The sequence below is a fragment of the Mytilus galloprovincialis genome, chromosome 4 (genome assembly GCF_965363235.1).
Source record: "Mytilus galloprovincialis chromosome 4, xbMytGall1.hap1.1, whole genome shotgun sequence".
In the NCBI taxonomy this organism is placed as follows: Eukaryota; Metazoa; Mollusca; class Bivalvia; order Mytilida; family Mytilidae; genus Mytilus; species Mytilus galloprovincialis.
This window is the reverse complement of record NC_134841.1, coordinates 27,007,978-27,014,370: the sequence shown is the minus strand read 5'-3', so window position 1 is coordinate 27,014,370 and position 6,393 is coordinate 27,007,978. Positions and strand designations below refer to the sequence as shown.

At 32.1% G+C, this 6,393-nt stretch overlaps 1 long non-coding RNA gene across 1 annotated transcript; it reads right to left on the bottom strand.

Moving 5' to 3' along the window:
* Positions 1–567: 567 nt before the first annotated feature.
* LOC143071737 (uncharacterized) lies at positions 568–6,058 on the bottom strand. The gene is made up of 3 exons (XR_012976963.1): positions 5,851–6,058; positions 4,009–4,065; positions 568–2,430 (listed from the first exon to the last, which is right to left on the bottom strand). It is a non-coding gene; the product is annotated as an uncharacterized LOC143071737 (long non-coding RNA).
* Between the last annotated feature and the right edge of the window lie 335 nt (positions 6,059–6,393).

The window sequence follows — 6,393 nt, the reverse complement described above, 5'->3', positions numbered from 1 at the left end:
ATTTCCTGTCCAAATATTCAATGGAAATTCACCCATTTTCATTGTTTTTTCGTGGAAAATCAAAATGAGTACTATTTGTGACGTCATAAATAAAACGGAGGAACGTAAATTTTCAACAAAAAGACTTATTTTCTATCTAGTCAATGTATTAGCTATGATTCATTGAGATATTAGTCAATAAATCCCTATTTGAAATTTAGGCTAAAAAAGGAGGCCATTTTAGGGTCTTATCGAACCTACTCCTTTGAAAAAAATAGGCAGGACAGGAGTTTTGAGTAAAAAAAAAAAGCAGGATGAGACACTTTGCAAAAAAAAAGGCAGGATGACAATTTAGGTAAAAAAAAGTCAGGATAAACTAATAAAAAAAAAGGCAGGACCGAATAGAGTGAAAAATAAAAAGGCAGGACAGAGATTAGAACTAAAAAAAAATGCAGGACAAAATTTTTCATCCTAGCCCCCCCCATAAAAATCAAATGGTAGCTCCCTAAGCTAAAATCACAAGTCATAATGAACTACACAAGGATTCTTAATAAGCACTACTTCCTATGTGTAACTTCAAAACTTTTGGATAAATCGACGATCATTTAAAGGTTTTTCTGGTCATATTTTTTGTAATCCAGAATAAAAAGTATTAAAAAAGTGTTCAATTAGTTATATATAACAAAGTAGCAAGCTAGATCATAACAATGGCAAGTATTTCAGCATTTATTGGGTAGAACACAAATCTAGGGTGCTCGCATAATGCAGCTTAACTGCATAAAAATCGACAGTGGATTAAATGATTTTCATTGTGATTAAGGAAAACATGGATTTCTGTGGATATTAAATGATAGAAAGTTGGTTGATAGATTGGTACTTTGTTGAACATTTAAAATTGTGTTTTATAACTCATACTCAAGAAATCCAGTGGATGTTTACTTTAATTCTTGATAAATTAAAAAAAAAGTCAATCAAAGAGCAGATTGCTCTGAGGGATATACGATTGCCATTGTTTTCATTGCATGTATACATGTAGCTGGATATTATTATTTTTAAAACTAATTCAACTGCACATGTAAAATATAATTTACATAATCTGAATAGTTTGTAACAGTATGAACAATGTACTTGTTGTGTTTTATTTTTGTACTATCACTTCCAAGTTTACTTTCCACAGCAGTCACTGAGACTCAGAATGAGAGAACGTATTTCACTTGGTATCTTATCACCTATAATTTTTCCTACGTTAATTCTAGGAGGAACCCCATTCCTAACTCTTTAAATATTTAATTTCCTTTGGGTCAGTGGTCATGACTTATTTCTGTACACATTCCTCGGTTTAAATTGCGATGGTTTCTATTATAATACAATGTTTATCGACAGAACGAGTTAATTTTTCTCGATGTGTTGTATTGTTTTAGATTCAGTTGAGTCAGGAACATATATATTATTTAGATATACTAAGGATCTTACTGATAACGAATCCTTGGATATACTGTTCCCAGGTTGAGTGGGGAATGCAGAGCAACCATTCAATCTAATACCCCTTGAAGTCAAGAAAACTATACGCAAGCACATAATTACCTAAACAAACCCTGAAGCAAGAACGTATATTAAATGTTAAAGGTTCTCTTTTTCTTAAAGGAAGTACAATATCAAATATCAGTTTCATAACGATGACATATAAGAAAAACTCCACATATTCAGTTTTTATATGACAGAAATAAATTTATCAGATTTCAGAGAACACCCGCATTTTTATCAAAACTGAAGAATTCCCTCTGACGTGTTTCTAAATTTATAAAAACACTAACTATAAATACTGCTCAATTCTGATTTTCCGTGTTGTTAAAAACACGCATATAAGTCGAGGGAAATATCAAACATGAAGATTATGAAAAGAACATTATAGGAAAGTGGTTTAAGTTCAATCCCTTTGAATTTTTTTACCTTTTAAAGCAAGACAATCATAAGAATCTGAGATGTTCCTTAATGTTTAGAATAAAACGGTTGACGTGAGGGCATGGCCCTGAGCCAATGGTATAAGTCTACAGATTGCTTGAAAGCAATCGTATCCCCAAAACAATTTCTGTTTCAAAACTTGACAGTATCTCTACTATCATGGACAATTATGTACTCTCTTACCTCTGGAGCTGAATATCTCCATGTAATGCAATCTTTATGATACCCGAATCATTATTTGACTGACACCAAACACTTTTAGATTAAAATAAAAGAATATGGTTCCAATGTCCCACTCGTTGCACTTATTTAATATTTCCATAGGCCATAATTCTTTTAAAAAAAGTTGATCGTCCACCATTATAGAACTTGTACGAGATATTATGTGTTACGTGGGGAATAAAAATTCAGGTATAACTACCAATATGTTTGCAGTATCAGATCGTCAATTCTTACTTTCAACACCATGGAACCAGTCCTCACACCAGCCTATTAACAAATAATAAAAGCAGTATACTTGTATGAAATATTCCTTTTACAGGTAAATCCAAGCACTATAGATATCTTTCACAAAACAGTCCACTAATAACACATACTTGTTAAAGAAATCTTTTGTGCTTGTATTGATAGAAAAAAGTCAACTGATAAACATTTCTTGTGGATATGCCATACTGTCCTCATTTACTTTAAAGATCCATGAAATTCTGTTGTGCAGTTTCAGAGGACTTGTAGTGCAACTGTTACAGCAGTATAGGCCTCAATTTAAGTTCAGAGGGGCATTATACATACCTGTCAACCTGTGACGATGAAAATGCAGGTCATGACCTGCATTGAAGAATCAAATCTCAGGTCATAACGCGTACGAACTTTTTCGAGCTGAATTTCAGTATTTATGGTACATTTTCTTATAATGTATATCAAAGATACCAAAACATCAATGCATGTTCACTTTGTTAAGTCATTTTAAATCTTATTAAATATTATTTCATTGCACTTTTAAAGATTTTTATAAATTTGTGTAACTCAGTCTTATGTGCTTTACTTTTTGAGAGAAAATACTACAATCATAAAACACTAGAATTTAATGTAATTCTTAAATGTTTGAGCCTATTGACTATGTAGCCTTTAACCATACTATTCTTCATTTAACAAGGAAATTAGACTATGATAAAATATAGTAATACAGTTAAAAGTAAAAACACAAAAATACTGAACTCCGAGGAAAATTCAAAAAGGAAAATCAAAAATCAAAAGGCAAAATCAAAAGTCCAAACACATCAAACGAATGGATAACAACTGTGATATTCCTGACTTGGTACAGGAAGTATAAATGTAAAAAATAATTTTCAACTTTTTTTATAAAATTGTATAAAGGTATAAAAATAATGAAAAGTTATTTTTCAATATGTATTTGAATTTTATATTTTTATGATTTAATCTTTTTCACCCATAAAACGTAAATATAAGGAATAATTTTGAATGGTGACAAATAAGGGGAAGTAACTCTAGTTCAGTTTGTAAACCAATTATGGTGCAATTTATTTACGACCTAAAGCTAAGGTAATTGGTGTTAATTAACAGTGTGTTTGACACCAAAGCTGTCAAGTGAAGCCATGCACTTAATGGGTCACTTAATTTGACAGTTTACATAGCTAGATGAACTTCCTGTTCATGGAAGAATTATGAATTTGCCGGTATTTCAAAGGAATATTCTCGAGGGAATATTACTTATGAAATCAATCTCAAGGCTAAGAAATACGGGTGAAATCGTGTCATTTTCGGAATTCCCAGGTTATTTCAATGACCCGGCAGGTGTTCCGGGTGATCCATCAGAATTGTGAAAATCTCGGGTCACACCCGCAGAATACGGGTCAGCTGACAGGTAGTGGTAACTCCTAGAAAAAAAATGAATCACAATTTCTTCTTAATATGCACAACTACATAGTATTGTGTACATACTACCTTGTTTTATGAAATTATGTGGTTTCATTATACCCCATGCAAACTCCCATTTTATATGAATTGAGTTCAGAAATTAAAAAATCTATATAATGATTAAAAACTTACTTTAAAAGTCTGATCCATTTGCCATTTCCAGTCTCAATCCTTAAAGTCGTTAGAAACCTGAAATTAAAAAAAATAATGCATGCATGTGTTATTTTATAACTCAATGGGTAGTTTTCATTATAAAACTTATGTACATATACTTTTTTCTGAACAAAATTCTTTAATTTATTCATATTTGGAAGAAGTTTACTTTATTTTAATTGCTTCCTTCCAGGAAACACGTGCTCATATGAAAACCCTGGCTCCACCCCACGAAACTCAATTAGTCTGAATATTAATGATACTTTAGTTAAAACAAGAATGTGTCCAAACTACACGGATGTCTCATTGGCACTATCAGGAAGAGTAGAAAATCTCTCATTGGACTTCCAGGAAGCAATCCCCGCTTCCCAAAATTGACGATTATACGAAATTTATGCGAAAAAAAAGAAAAATTCTTGAACAGAAGACTAAGTTTATGATGTTTGTATGCATTGGTTCAAGAATTGGAAGAACATTATTTTTCAACGGTCACTCGTTTCTTATGACTTTAAGGACAAGCCCAAATGTTATGTTTAAACAAATAATCTGACCTATATATTCAGTTACAAAAAATATATTCTAGATTTATTTTTGGCAAATAGGATGAATGATGTAAAAAACAAAATTTTGTCTTGCTTAAAAATCGAGCTTCATATGAAAATCCTGGCTCCACCCCACAACCTCAATTAGTCTATGAATATTAATGATACTTCTGTTAAAACAAGAATGTGTCCACACTACACGGATGTCCCATTCGCACTATCATTTTCTATATTCAGTGGACCGTGAAAAGAGTAGAAAATCTCTCATTAAACATTAAAATTAAAATATCATATCATAGGGAACATTTGTACTAAGTTTCAAGTTCATCAAAAGCGACCTTAACTAAACACTTTAACCTGAAGCGGGACCAACAGACGTACGAACAAAATAACAAACCAGAAACCATAATGCCCATGAATGGGGCACAAAAACATGATTTATTTCTTTGTGTCTACTTTCAAAGTTCGTTGTGATTTATGTGCCTCGTACCAATCTATGGAGTAAAGCCAATAGAACCATATTTTTCAGTTTATTCTAATTGTCACAGGTTAGTCCATTGTTGGTTGAGCACTCACAAACATGTTTAATCAGTGGCAGATCCAGAACTTTTTATAAGGGGGGCACTGCATGCTTCAGTGATTCCCTATATAATCAACTCGTTTTTAGAGATACGAATGAAACAAATTCAAATAAATATATTGTTTGATGTCTTGTGTACATTTTCATTTCTATATCTATAAATCTATAAAAATTGTATGGCTATTTTCCTTAGTAGAATTGGAAATAAAAGAAAGTCATCATTATTCAGATTAATGTACACAAATCACAAAATTTATATACATTTTCTCATTGTTGAAGGACTTGTCTGTGAACTTGTATATGAAGAACAGCAATAAAATAAGAGGGTTTCTTTGCTAAATTTGACATTTTCCCGCTCTTATTCTTCAATTTTTCCTGCTTCTTAATAACAGAGACATTAGAAAGAACCAATCCAGCATATCTTTAGTTTGGCTGCGTCATTTTTCCATGTGGACTGCTTCCCAAAAATGAAACCAGATAATCTCCAGAAAACTTCAGCATGACATCTCAAAGTCCCCTTCTACAGGCATAAGCAGTAAGCCTGTAGCTGTCGTAGGTCGCTAGCGAACATCTGAGCCGCAAGTCTACGAGAGTCTGCGACGTAGGCCATCTCAACATCCATGACTGTCGTCCCATTTGGAGGTAACCAGCTACTTCGAGGAAACGCCACAAACAGCAAAATCACTTAATCCTACTTACATTGCCTATATTTCTTCAAGTCTTTCACTTTGGGCTGCTTCTTCTGTCCTCTTTGGTAGAATCCGAAATAAAAGAATGTCATTATTAGTCAGATTAATGTACACAAATCAAAACATTTTTATAAACAATTTTTTTATACATTTTCTCATTGTTGAAGGACTTGTCTGTCAACTTGAATATGAAGAACAGCAATAAAATAAAAGGCTTTTTTGTGGATTGAATCAGTCAATTACTATCAAATATCAAATGTATATCATTTCAAAATTACATAAAAAGATCCTTTTGAATAACCCACACCATATCCTGAAAAAAAAGGTACCACTGAACTATATATATAGCTATCCATAGAACAAAAGCAAGAAACAGACAATAAAACCTGACCAATCAGAACTAGCTCAGAAAACAACTGTTAATTGTTAGAAAAGACTTTGCACTTGAAGCACAATGTATTTCTGAAATGATCATTTGATATTTGTTCTGCAATATCAAATTGTTTTCAAATTAAGATTAATATTCTGTTACAAAATTCTACTATTAATTTGG